Source organism: Scyliorhinus canicula, chromosome 11, assembly GCF_902713615.1.
Source record: "Scyliorhinus canicula chromosome 11, sScyCan1.1, whole genome shotgun sequence".
NCBI classification, from domain to species: domain Eukaryota; kingdom Metazoa; phylum Chordata; class Chondrichthyes; order Carcharhiniformes; family Scyliorhinidae; genus Scyliorhinus; species Scyliorhinus canicula.
The window spans coordinates 119,447,133-119,461,662 of NC_052156.1; positions in this window are offsets into that span (position 1 = coordinate 119,447,133).

Consider the following 14,530-nt stretch of genomic DNA (forward strand, 5'->3'; position numbering starts at 1 on the left):
ACACGTAGCACTGCCGTTGTCGAACTGGTCACATGCAAATCATGCTGCAATTATTGCCTGGTAAATACGAAACGTAGGCTCAATTGATACGCTGCCCAGTTTGCGTAGCCCAGTTTAATGTTACAAAGCTACCGTCAAACTTTGCAAAAAAAATGTGAGGGTTATTCTGGTTTTTTTTTTTTGCAACCTTGACTGCAATGAAATACAGGTACCTGTGTAGGCTGCAGCCATCCTGTAACTTTAGAAGAGCAGTACTGAACCTAAAACAAACTGGGAACATATTGATTTACAATACTGGAAAGGGCTTGAAATTGATATGTCACCTAACAGCATTGATATCAATGCACTGAAATTACACAACTGCACCACAACTAGAAGCTAAAAGCTAACTTGAAAGAAAGCACGTTACACTGTCATCACCTGTCTCCACCACTGGATTCTAGTACTATTCTTGTTACCTCTGAATACATTTTCCATAGTCGAGCTTTTGCACAGTCTTTCAGCTTGCCGCTCATTTGTCAGCCAGCAATTGAATCTTAATAATCTACTGAGTATCTCATAACCGATTAGCACAGCCAGGACACAATACACCTGCATTTGAATTGTCTCACAGCTTTTAGCTCAGAAATTATCAAGTGAATTTTCAGTATTGTTGCATTATATAACTGATAATGCAAACCACTTTTAGATGGGCGGGCACAAGACATGTAGTTGAACATGGAGCTCCTTTTTATCTTGCATCCCAAAATGAGCCAAATTATTCCAAAGAAAACTATGGAAGATACTATTAAACTTGGGGTCTGGTTCAGCACAGAGCTAAATAGCAGGCTTTTAAAGCAGACCAAGGCAGGCCAGCAGCACGGTTCAATTCCCGTACCAGCCTCCCTAAACAGGCGCCGGAATGAGGCGACTTGGGGCTTTTCACAGTAACTTCATTTGAAGCCTACTTCTGACAATAAGCGATTTTCATTTCATTTCATTTTCACATGATCAAGCATTCATGTGGCGCAACTTACCTTTGTGTCAAAAAGGGAGAGAAATTGATTTGCAAGGATTAAAAATGAAGGCTTGGTGACATTGCTGCATTACAAACATCACATGGTGCTATTGATTTCACTTAAATGTAAGAATGGCCAAAATAGCTTCTGACAACCTCTATCCACAAGGACATCCAACAAACCTCAAGAAGTTTGTTTCTGCAAATTGAATAATGCAATAACATTGCAGGTATTAAGTTATTAACTGGGTTTTACAGGTCATAAACGTCCAAAGGAAATTTGTCTTAATCACTGGTCAGTGTAAATATTTAAAAAGAAGAAATTTTACAGGTTGGCTCACAGCTTTGATGGGGCCTCTAATACCAGGACCTTGGGCAAAAAGTCAGTGCACTCAATTTGGAATCTGCTTGATTTCTCATCCATTCATTTAAATGGTTACCAGATAAATTCTTCTCAATGGAATTAAAATAATGCAAATAACAATTTAAGAGTAGTCCAGACAATGAAGACTGCAAGTCTATGGTAATATCTTCACTGCAGCACAATGTGATCAGTTCAATTCAACAAAGTATAGGGGGTACAAGTCCAAGGCCAATGGGGAGGCAGTGGTGCAGAAGCTGTGCCCTCAGCTGCCTCAGATGGGTGATTACTGAGTTCACAGAAACAGCCACACAGGAAGTGTTGGGATTGAAAGTTTTATTTACAGAACTATGAAAGGACTATGTCCAGCATCAACCCCCCCCCCCCCCCCCCCCGGCAGGGGCTACCGCGCCCGGCTCACACTCGGGCTGGATTTAAATACTCTGATTTCTTCTCCCCTCAGCAGGGAAGCTCGTACTCCACGAGACTCAGGGGAAGCCTAATCATCCCATGTCACCTGGTGTAAATCGTCCAGGTGGGTCATACTCGACAGGGCAATGCCCCAATTGTCCTTGTTCGCGGTATATCTGTCTGCCAATATCGGGCTACGGCAGACTAAGGCGAGTGCGAAGCTGACATCCCATGAGACCTTTTGCCGGTGCCGTGCCGGTAGTGGCGCGCAGCTTGGAGCAGTAGCAGAAAAGGAAGTGCGCTAAACGCATGTCAAGGTACACCGAGGTTTGCTTGTTCATGCCACGCTTGAACATTTGGAGCGCTCTTTCAGCCAAACCATTTGAAGCAGGATGATATGGGGCAGTGCGTATGTGGCGCACCCCATTCGTCCGTATGAAATTTTCAAACTCCACCCGAGTAAATGGTATTCCATTGATGGAAACCAGTGCCTCTGAGATGCCGTGCATGCGAAAAGAGAGCCTGAGCTTCTTGATTGTCGCTCTCAAAGCGTTTGGTGGCATCCTGTGGACATTTTGAGTTCGCATCGCTGAGGAGGAAAACCTTGGACCCCTGAAAAAGGTCTGGCAAAATCAGCATGGAGACGTACCCAAGGCCAACCCGGCCACTTCCAGGGATGAAGCGATGCCACAGGCGAACGTTTCTGCTACTCCTGGCACACTCCGCACTGTTGGGCGAGCCGCTCAATCTCCACGTTCAATCTTGGCCACCACACAAACCTTCGGGTGAGCATCTTATCTTAGACACGCCAGGGTATCCGTTATGCAGAAACCACTGCACCTGTCCCCAAAGGAATATACCGTCCTTCACTCAATTATCTTCAACGTAAAAGCCTTCAGTTCACCGGGAAGGGCACGATGATGGGAGTCAACCAATTAAAATATTGTCAATGGGTCTTTGCAGCACTGTCGTTGTAACTTCGGCCGCTATAGAATGGGTTGTGGGAGTGGAGTAAAGTGGGAGAAATGGCATTTTACAGCTGCTGAAAAGCTAACTATCACCTTCGACAGACCAGGTGGATTGTTATGGGTGAATTTCACAGAATTTTCTTTGGGAACCAGGCCAGGACCTGCAGCATGATTCAAACATCACAGCTCGATCTTCCGGCTGTTCACCCCAGATATCCTCCGGGCATGGAGATCCTACCACAGATTTCCTGGTGGCATGGGGTGGATTTAACAGGAAATCGCATTAGCAACTGCGGAACCAGAAGATCCCGCTGCGAGCCAATGGCAGGCCACCTGCCACCGCCAGCAAACACGCTGCGGGTGGCCAAAGACTCTCGCCCACAAATTTATAGATGGAATTTCATAGCACCTTTAGTGTAAGAAATGTACAAGCCAAAAGTTCTTCACTCAAACATGTAGGCCCTGCGTAATTGCATCGTTCATAATAGCTGTGTACATGTGGAAGCTTTTCAAACACCTAAGAGGCAATATGTATATAAGGAAGAGGAAAGAGTTGAGGTATATGTTGCTGGGCAATGGAAGAAAAAGAAGTCGTGACTGGTAGTGCACTAGCTAAATTTAGATAGATAGGAAAAAGCTGTGCAAGGTCGGTTCTGTGAAGCTGGACCATGGAGAAGATTGGAGGAAGAGGAAATGGTGAACTGTTTTGAACATTGGAGAGGTCAAGGAGTGTGAGCGGGAATAATCCAGTATGTTGAAAATCAGAAGATATCATTTGTAAATTCTCACTAAGGCCATTTACATAGAAACATATATAGAAAATAGAAGCATGAGGCCAGTCGGCCCTTCAAGCTTGCTCCGCCATTCATTATGATCATGGCTGATCATCAAGTTCAATGCCCTGATCCCGCCTTCCCCCCCCCCCCATATCCCTTGATTCCTTTAGCCCCAAGAGTTACATCTAATTCCTTCTTGAAATTGCACTACATTTTGGCCTCAGCCACTTTCTGTGGCAGCGATTTCCACAGATTCGCCACTCTCTGGGTAAAGAAATTTCTCCTCATCTCAGTCCTAAAAGGTTTACCACTTATCCTCAAACTATGACCCCCTAGTTCTGGACTCCCTCACCATCAGGAACATTCTTTCTGAATCTACCCTGTCTAATCCTATTTGAATTTTGTAAGTTTCCATGAGATCCCCTCTCATTCCTCTAAACTGCAATGAATATAATCTTAACCGATTTAGTCTCTCCTCACATGACAGTCCTGCCATCCCAGAAATCAGGCTAGTAAATCTTCACTGCACTTCCGCCATAGCAAGAACACTCTTCCACAGATAAGAACACCAAAATTGCACACAATACTCGAGGTGTGGCCTCACCAATGCCCTATACAATTGCTGTAAAACATCCCTAATCCTGTACTCAAATCCTCTCGGTATGAAGACCATTTGGTGCTGTGAGAGGGAAAGACGCACTATAGAACGACCACCCCTGATCTAACTGCCTTCCAAGCGAGCGGCCAAGCAGGCAGTGTTCAGTACACCTATTTAAAAATGGGAAGCTAACAAGCTGGCTGTTGTGGAGATCCGAAGAAGTGAGTAGCCATCTTTGGAATCAGGCAGTCAGCCGGGGACACTGGGCTGCTGCCCCAGTGCTCGGGGGCAGCGGGGGGGAGTCACCCCTGGTCGGGGGGGATGAGGGGTGAGGAAGCGCAGTACCTCAGGGTCTGCCATCTCACCCCACCAGGTCATTTATATCCATAATGAGAGAATTGGCAATTCTAGGAATGTGAGCACTTCACAGCTCCCAAGTGGATTCCCGTATATACACGTGCCAAGACGCAGGCGCTTGTTATTGCCTAGTGTCCCAATCCGGCCTCTGAGACCTGGACACTTGTCCTAAACTCCAGAGGTTTCAACAACACAGAGATTAGAACACCCAAGAGTTGGGCCCCAGCACTGGGGACATCCCTGCGACTCGAAGTTGGGTGTGTGGACCGGGAAGGGAACCAGCAGCCTGTCCAGGTGACGTTACCAGCGGGTGTCTGGGTACAGGATCTGGGGACTGGTGCCCAGGATCTCCAATGTGGCTGGAGATGTGCAGGGCGTGTTGGATGGCAACCTGAGGGATGGTAGGGCATGCTCAAAATGTGGATCCGATGCCTTGGCTGCTCTGGTGGTGCACTGCACTACACTCCGACGAAGGTCGCCCTTTGTGTTGGTCTGTTGTGCACTCCACAACCTGGCACAGCAGTTGGGCGACGTGCAGAAGGTGGAGGAGTAAGAACATGCGGTCCACTTCGAGGAGAATCCCAACAGGAGGGGCTGGAGGTTGAGCCCCGGGCGGACACGTGGGACCAGCTATAGGGTGGAGGACAGGCGACGGAGGTGATGGTCCAACATGGAAGACCCGAGAGGCCCGCATCCTCGCCTGCTTCATGTTGGATGGGCCTTTGTCTGTCAACTCTCCCCCTGCCTTCTCGTCCACCAGCCCCTCCCCCACGCATGCTTCACACTGCCCCCTCCCTACCCCCGACAATCCCCCACCCATCCACTCATTAGCTGCCCCCTCTCCCTACCTCACTCAATCACCCTGCTGCACACTTCCAGGGTCTGTGTGACATCACTCCAACGTGATGGGTCTATGTCAGCACTGTCCACTGGTCAATATACAAGGTAGGAGGGTGATGATAACCCACTGTGAGCTGAGCTCTGGTACCCCTCGATTCTATGACATAGTCTGACTCCTGTCTGTCTGTTTAGTGTGCGCTCACACCCATCACCTGCACGTGGTATACCTCTGGGGGCGGGGGGGGGGGGGGGGGGTGCGCAGTCTGTTGTGCGGAAGAACAAGACAGAGGCTTCACATGTCTCAGTGTAACGTTCTTTAATGGTGTACAGTACAATCGTGACCCCAACCATCCCTAGTTCCACCTGCATCAAGGACACGTCCCCCAGCAACTCGAACATGCTGTTGAGGTCCTCAGCCATGGCCGTCACTGACTGAGCTATGCCTTGGACATCTCCACTCATGGTGCTGTCGTCGTGCTCCAGGCTTTCCACTGTGGTCACCACCCTAGCAGTGTTGGCCTCTGTACCGTGCATTGCCAGTGCTATCACCTGTGGCCATAGCCTCTGGGACTCCTCCAATCGGCTATGGGCCACTGGAGTGTCGCTGACAGCCCCCTCCGAATCTCATGGCTGCACCCTATCAACTGCATCAGCTCCGGGGTGCCTGGTCCAGAGGCTCAGCATCAGACTGGGACCCAGCGAGGTCCTGGGATCCAGCAGACATCCAACTGCTGTCCCCAGACGTTCCTGCCTCCACCTGATGTGCTTCTGCAACAGTGCTCACCAGATGGTGCTCCAGAAGTCTGTTCACTATTTTCGCCCACCGAGGTATGTGCCTCTGCGCTGGTGGATGGTGCGGATGACAGCCATGACTCATCATTAGAGGCGACCTCAGAGCTCTCCTCCAAGCTGTTCTCTTGGACAGCGGGGGAGGGGGGGGGGGCACCCCGGATGGGCCGGCACCATCGGGTGGAGATCCACCAGGATAATGGACATGTGGTCAGGGGGAGGGAAGGATCACCATCCCGGCATGAGCAACTTGCCTGTGACAGGTCATCTGGGTGGGGGCCAGTGGATACTAACCTCTGCGGCGCAGGCCAATCTCAACATCGGTGACCGACCTGTCCTTCGCCACCCCCGTGACTGCCAGGACCCATTCATCGTAGGTAGTGAGGACCCTGAGGTCTGGCACCCTGCTGCCTGTCGGGGCCCTTTCCTGCATGTTGTGGATACACTTATCCTGCAGGGACACAGGGGGGCATTTCATCTTGGGGGGCAGGGGGGGAACATGGTGGGGTACAGGCAGGTGCACCTCTGCTAGGTATGGGTATGGTGTGCTGGTGGATGTTATGGTTTTGTACTTTGGGGCAGTGCCAGGCACAGGGTCGTTGGAGGAATAACATGTGGGACAGGTGCCAGGGGGCCAATGTCCAACTCATGCATGTGGCTTGGTGGAGGTCATTGAGCTTCTTGGGGCACTAGGTGGTGGTCCCCCTGGTGACACTCCCTCCCTGCTGCCACTGCCTCCCAGGCGGCACTGGCTGATCTGTGGCTGACCCTCTGACCCCCTCAGTGGAACAGAGTATCATGTCTGGACTCAACCGTGAACATCAGTCTGGCCAGGTCAGCAACTCCAAATTGTGGAGCGGGTCTGTGCAGTGGCATGGCTGCTTGCTATCTGGGGTTTATTCTGCGGGATTGGTTTAAGTGCTGCTCCCCTTTGTTAGCGGGGAGCTGCTGAGCGCGGTCCCAGCGAATCAGCTGGTGACATTCATTTGTGGCATGAAGCCCGTGAGGCATCATTAAGTAACCTAATTAACGTTAGATACCAGTGACAGCCTCACCAAGTCGGCCATTGGGAAACACCCGACATTCCCACTCACTACTGCACGTAGAAGGAATTTGGTTAGATTACGCCCTACGGTTTAACTGCCCTAACACCTGGTGGAAACTAGATTGAGAGAAGGATAAAATGACAAGAGTCACTGACCCTCCCTGATCCCTCTGTAGTTCCATTATGTCCCAGCATTATCTTGCTCTTTTGAACAGGTGTGAAGGGTACTTGCAGGAAAGAAGCACGGGCCTACTCTAAATATACAAATTGGCGATAACGTCATCAGGATCCAATCTGCAATTTCAAACAGACTTGTGCGGGGGAGAATGATGGAGTGGGGGTGGCAGAGTTAGAGGGTGGGATGGGATGGGTGTGGGCGGTTGGAAATGGCGTGCAGACAAGTATTGTCAATTCCCCTGTCAGGTAATCAGGATGGGTGCTGAACCCAGGGACATAAAAGTCTCAGAATATAAGTTTGAAGGTTCTATTCTTGGATTCCTTGAGAGTAAGGAGGGGCTGGGGTGCTTCTTTAGACCTCACAATGAAGCCAGGGGTCTCCCTTGCACCGGGTCTTTGACATATTTGTAATCTCCCCACCTTATCCAACCATCAAGTCAAGGCTGAAATCTCCAGAACCCAAAATGCCCATGTGCAACATCACATGATATTTGCTACACAGGTTACAGTATTATGAAGCTAATATTCTGCATCCAAATCGGAGGGAACCACACCAGTGGCTGTACGTTGAGCTGTTTTTATCGCCGCATGGGCCTTACAACCATAAACAAAGGAATTAAATCATTTGGTCATCTTCTCTATAATTATTATAGTTTATTACTTTTTGAGCTTAAACTTTACATGTGGTGTAACCCCTGCGGTTAAGATAACACTGTATAATTATTCGAATCATACAGCACAAGTTGGGCCATTTTGGTCTGTTCTGCCTGTGATAGCTCTTTACTTGAGTTCATTCAATTAAGCCCACTCTCTTGCATTTTCCCCATAGCTCTACATTTTTTTTTCCTTTGCATGTTTATCAAATTCTCTTTTGAGTGTTACTGTTTTCACTCCCAATTCAGGTGCGCATTTGAGATCATAACAACTCACTTTATAAATATCTACTCATGTTTAACGGCCAAATATAATGGACCATATCTTGTGGAAAATTATGGAAAAATTGTCCAACCACTTTGAAGGATTAATACATACGCCATGTGCTGCAAATCTCCAGAATTTGCTGGTCCATTTATGTTTCTCTTTTGTTTGCCTCACGCAAACAGCATTTCACCCTCCGCCTTCCTGTTATTGTTATGAACTTGCTGGAGTTCTAAATTAGTATTGCTGAGAAAAGAGACATTTTGTTGAAGCTTCTTATCTTGCACTCATCAGGAGCTGTTCGCTCACAGGGCTAAATCACTGGCTTTGAAAGCAGAACAAGGCAAGTCAGCAGCACAGTTCGATTCCTGTAACAGCCTCCCCCAACAGGCGCCGGAATGTGGCGACTAGAGGCTTTTCACAGTAACTTCATTTGAAGCCTACTCGTGACAATAAGCAATTTTCATTTTCATTCAATTTGCAAGTTACCAATGTAAGGGGAAAAAAAACAAATATGTGTACTCTATGAGAAGAGAGTGCTGGTTGGTTGGCAAGTTGGTACGGACATAGTAAAGTCACTGTAGTCCCAGATGACTATAGGCTGTGCAGCGCGGTAGCACAGTGGTTAGCACTGTTGCTTCACAGCGCCGGGGACCTGGGCTCGATTCCCAGCTTGGATCACTGTCTGTGCTGAGTCTGCACATTCTCCCCGTGTCTGCGTGTGTTTCCTCCGGGTGTTCCGGTTTCCTCCCACAAGTCCCGAAAGGCATGCTTGTTAAGTGAATTAGACATTCTGAATTCTCCCTCTGTGTACCCAAACAGGCGCCGGAGTGTGGAGGTCAGGGTATTTTCACAGTAACTTCATTGCAGTATTAATTGTGACACTAAAAGAGATTATTATTATTTCTCCTGTGAGGGGGAGAGCTGATTGGTGGTGATTTAACGTAAGGATCATCACACCCCAGGTGAGGAACAATGTTGAGAAGGCGGGGCCTCCAGAATAACCTCAGCCGGTACGGGAATCGAATGCTATTGACCTCGCACAGTATCAAAAAACAGCTGTCCAGTCAACTGAGCTAAACGGGCCCTGAGTTGATGGAGGCATTGCTGTGAGGAATGCACCAGTTGATGGTGACTGATAGTTAACTGCCAAACATTGTTTGAAATGTAAACCAAGCAGCTTAACACTGATTGGTCAATGCATTGTCCTCAAGAATGAACCAGCAAATGGCTGTCACTTATATTATTTAGCTGAAACAGGCACAATGTGTGTACATGTTCTTTCTGTGTATTTTCTTCCAGTAACATTCAAGATTTGCAAGGCCAAATGACTATTCCCACATTAATTGTCCATTAAACCCATTGCAGAAAGTCGAGCTAGAGCAATGCAAGCATATTTTTAATAATGTGATATTTATTAATGCAATGCCGATCAGCCTCTGTCCCAGAAAGGGAATAATTTCAACTATTTAATTCTTTCCTACGTGTAGTTAATTGTCAGGGATCTGAAAAAGTTCATATTTTAAAATTTTAATTTTTTCTTACTTTTACTTACTCTTTTCTTCCCTTTCTCTTCTTCCTTCCTTTCTTTTGCTCCACTGTACCTGGTTTGACTCTAATTTGCCCTCATTCTCAGTTGTTCAATCACATTCATTAAGAGGATGCACCATTAGTCTTGCCATTCACAAGTGTTCTAGATGCCATGTTGTCCTAACCGTGCTGCATTGTTTATTCTTTTATGGAATCTGAGCATTGCCAAAAAACTTTAATTGCCCATCTCTAAATGTTCCAGAGAAGGTGGTGGTGAGCTGTCTTATTAAACTGTTGCAGCCCATCTAGTACATGTACACCTACAGTGCTGTCTACTAGGCAGTTCCAGAATTTAGACACAGCAACTGTGAAGAACAGTTACAAATCAGGATGGTGTGTGGCTGGGAGGGGAATTTGCAGGTGGTGATGTTCCCAGGCATCTACTTCCCTTGCATTTCTAGGTGGTAGAGATCATAGGTTTTCAAGGTGCTGTTGAAGGAGGCTAGGAGAGTTGCTGCAGTGAATCTTGTATATGGTACACATGGCTGCCACTATGCACAGTGGTGGATGGAGTGAGTGTTTAAGGTGGTGAATGTCATAATATCCACTCATGTATATCATGAGATGCAGACAGGCAGTGATTGACACACAGGATAACCAATGAGCACACACGGCACAGAACAACCAATCACCAGACAGGACACCGCCACTATAAAGCCCACAGGGCATTAAGGCTCTCTCTCTCTCACAGGACACGGCTAGGGAGATAGTCGCAGTGCACAGGCCAATGAACATCATCACCATGTGATAGAGAGCTAGTCTGGTCAAGCCAGTCGGAGGTTATCAGTTAGGTTAATAGAGTGTCAACCCACAGCAGATTATGTACAGCAATCAACAGGTTCAATAAAACAGTGTTGGACCATCTCCTGTGTCGGAAGCCTGTTTCCCATTTTACTGCATCCAGTTGCAGTCGATGTTAGACCAACACAGATAACACATCAGTGAATGGGATGCAAATCAAGCGGGCAGCTTTGTCCTGAATGGTGTTGAGCTTCTTGAGTGTTGTTGGAGCTGCACTCATCCAGGCAAGTGGAGAGTATTCCCTCACACTCCTGACTTGTGCCTTAAAGATGTTGGACAGGCTTTAGGAAGTCAGGAGTTGAGTTACTCGCTGCAGAATTCCCAGGCCTTGATCTGCTTTTATAGCTGCAGCATTTATATGGCTTGGCAGGTTCTGGTCAATCAATAGTAAATTCATGGATGTTTGTGGTGGTGAATGCAGCTATGGTGATGCCATTAAACACCATGAGGAGGTGGTTAGATTCTCTCTTGTTGAAGATGGTCATTGCCTGCCATTTGTGTGGCGTGAAGGTTATTTGTTGCATATCATCCCATGCCTGATTTTGTCCAGGTCTTGATGCCTGGTGGAGGGGGGAGGGAGGCGGCATGGCAACACAGTGGCCAGTATTGCTGCCCCACAGTGCCAGGGACCCGTCTTCAATTCCGGCCTTGGGTCTCTGTCTGTTTGGACGTTGCACATTCTCCCTGTGTCTGTGTGGGCTTCCTCCGGGTGCTTCGGTTTCCTCCCATAGTCCAAAGATGTGCAGGTTAGGTGGACTGGCCATGATAAATTGCCCTCAGTGTGCAAAATTGCCCGTAGTGTTGAGTGGGGTTGCTGGGTTATGGGGATAGGGTGGAGGTGTAGGCTGGGGTAGGGTGCTCTTTCCAAGAGCCGGTGCAGACTCGATGGGCCAAATGACCTCCTTCTGCACTGTAAATTCTATGATTCTATGAAGGGTATAAAAGAGTGCTGAACTAAAGACCCAAGATGCTTGGCACTTGAAAGAACCATTCCATTGCATTCTTAACCGTATCTCAGACATAAATATATGTTCAATTTGGTACAAAATTAATATTTTACAGGTTGACTTATAAAAGTGTAACATCGAATGCCAGAAAACGATATTGCATTTAAGCTGTTTTATGTAAAATAATTCTGTGAACTGTTCATTATCCAGTATCTCACTCATTAATATACTTTATCACATTTAAAAATATCCATTGAATGAAAATAAGAGTTTTTAAAAAATATTTCACCAATACAAAGCCCTAGAAACGGGAACACAGAATTGTGCCCTACCTTTGAACACAACAGACCATTGAAACACTAGAGGTGTACACAGTCCTCCAGTGACATTTGAGCTCCAAATGGTTTAGTTACTTAGAGCAGCTTTAATGGAAACAAGACAAACAAGTGTTAGAACACATGCAGTAGCCGTACTTATGCAGTCCTTTGTCACTCAAAATTGACCTTTGCTAAATCTTTGAACTTTTGACTCATGATTCTATGTCAATGAGTACATCAAATCGGCCACCCATTCTCGGCAATGTCTGATATTTAATTTCACGAACTGCAGGGGAATGAGTATCAGGAAATGGGGATGATAAGCGGCCGATCTGATGTCACTTGTTTTGTGCCACCAGCCGAGATGAATTTCTACCCATCGCTGTCGGCCTCTGCCTGCCTGCCAAGATGTTTGTTTATCTATTTAAAAAGTCTTACAACACCAGGTTAAATTCCAACATGTTTGTTTCAAACACTAGCTTTCGGAGCACTGCTCCTTCTTCAGGTGAATGGAGCAGTGCTCCGAAAGCTAGTGTTTGAAACAAACATGTTGGACTTTAACCTGGTGTTGTAAGACTTCTTACTGTGCTCACCCCAGTCCAACGGCAGCATCTCCACATCATGGGCGAAATTCCCCCTTACCCGGTATAGCGGAGTGGCGCCAACCACTCTGGCGTCAGGCCTCCCCTAAGGTGTGGAATTCTCTGCTTCTTTAAAAAATGAAAAATCGCTTATTGTCACGAGTAGGCTTCAAATGAAGTTACTGTGAAAAGCCCCTAGTCGCCACATTCCGGCGCCTATTCGGGGAGGCTGTTACGGGATTCGAACCGTGCTGCTGGCCTGCTTGGTCTGCTTTCAAAGCCGGCGATTTAGCCCTGTGCTAAACAGCCCCTAGCCCTTTAGGGGCTAGGCCTGCGACGGAGTGGCTCCCGCTCCACCGATTGGCGCCTACGGCCTTTGGCGCTACGCCGACTGGCGCCAACAGCCTTTGGCACTATGCTGGCTGGTGTCGGGGCTGGCCGAAAGGCCTTTGCCGGCCGGCGTGAGTCCGCGCATGTGGTGGAGCGTCAGCAGCCGCTGACGTCACCACCGGCGCATGCACGGTAGGGGGGTCTCTTCCGCCTCCGCCATGGTGGAGGCCGTGGTGGCGGCGGAAGAAAAAGAATGCCCCCACGGCACTGGCCTGCCCGCCGATCGGTGGGCCCCGATCGCGGTCCAGGCCACCATGGGGCCACCCCCCAGGGGCCGATCGCCCCGCACCCCCCCAGGAACCCGGGGGCCCGCTCACGCCGCCAATCCCGCCGACACAGAGGTGGTTTAAATCACGTCGGCGGGATTGGCCTGTCAGCGGCGGGACTTCGGCCGATCAGCAGGGGCCCGCCGATTGGCGGGGCGTGATTCCCGCTCGTGCCAATTCCCGGGGGGGCGGAGAATTCCGGCCACGGCGGGGGCGGGATTTACGCCGGCCCCGGGTGATTCCCCGACACTGCGGGGGGGTCGGAGAATTCCACTTCATATCTATTTAAAGGCATTGGTGTAGTTCTTTCTGGTCCTCAGGGCTAGTGCTAGATTATCAGGCACCCTAGACGAACCTTCAGCCTTGTCCACATCCCCCCACAATTAACTTTCAAAAGGAATATTGTGTATTAGCACGAATAAAGATTCTGCATTTAAATTACAGAATTAATTTACATGAAAAAGGAGAATATTATGATAATGATTGTACATTCTCATTGTTCTCTACCTTTCATAGGATATCTATGAGAAGAAATGCACATTATAATGTGTAATATAGTGCAAAAGATATAATACTGTGCTCTGGCAACACTTACTGGATGATTTTGTCTGCAATTTACACAATCAGTGATCATCGTGATAGAATGGGCTGGATTAAATTATGTTCTTTGATATCATTTACTGGTTCTCAGTTTTTAAATAGTCACATCAATACAAATTTGTAAAACTGTTGCATAAACAGAATGAAGAATGTAATATGAAATTTTGGGAAAGACTGCAATATCAGTACATGGAAATGTACATGTCTGTCGCTCTATGTTGCAAGGTGACACAGTAGTTAGCACTGTTACTTCACAGCCCCAGGGGCCCAGGTTCGATTCCCGGCTTGGTCACTGTCTGTGCGGAGTCTGTACATTCTCCTCGTGTCTACGTCAGTTTCCTCTGAATGCTCCGGTTTCCTCTCACAAGTCCCAAAAGACGTGCTGTTAGGTAATTTGGACATCGTGAATTTTCCCACTGTGTACCCAAACAGGCGCAAACGTGCTGTTAGGTAATTTGGATATCGTGAATTCTCCCACTGTGCCAGAACTTGGCGACTCGGGATCTTCACAGTAACTTCATTGCAGTGTTAATGTAAGCCGACCTATGATAATAATAAAGATTATTATATCAGTAGATCTTGGTCATTCATTTCCACTGTCGAAGTCTATTCATTTACTTATGTAGTTTCATGAATAGTTCATTCAGTTTTTTGCCGTGTCACCCCCAAAGGTTTTGCTGTTCGAGACGACCGCTAAGTTTGTCAAATCATTGCACCAGCTCTGCTGGTCCTACTTTTGGGCATTGTAGATCCAGTGATGTCAGAAGGGGAATGAACAATGCTCACTCAAGTATATCAAGG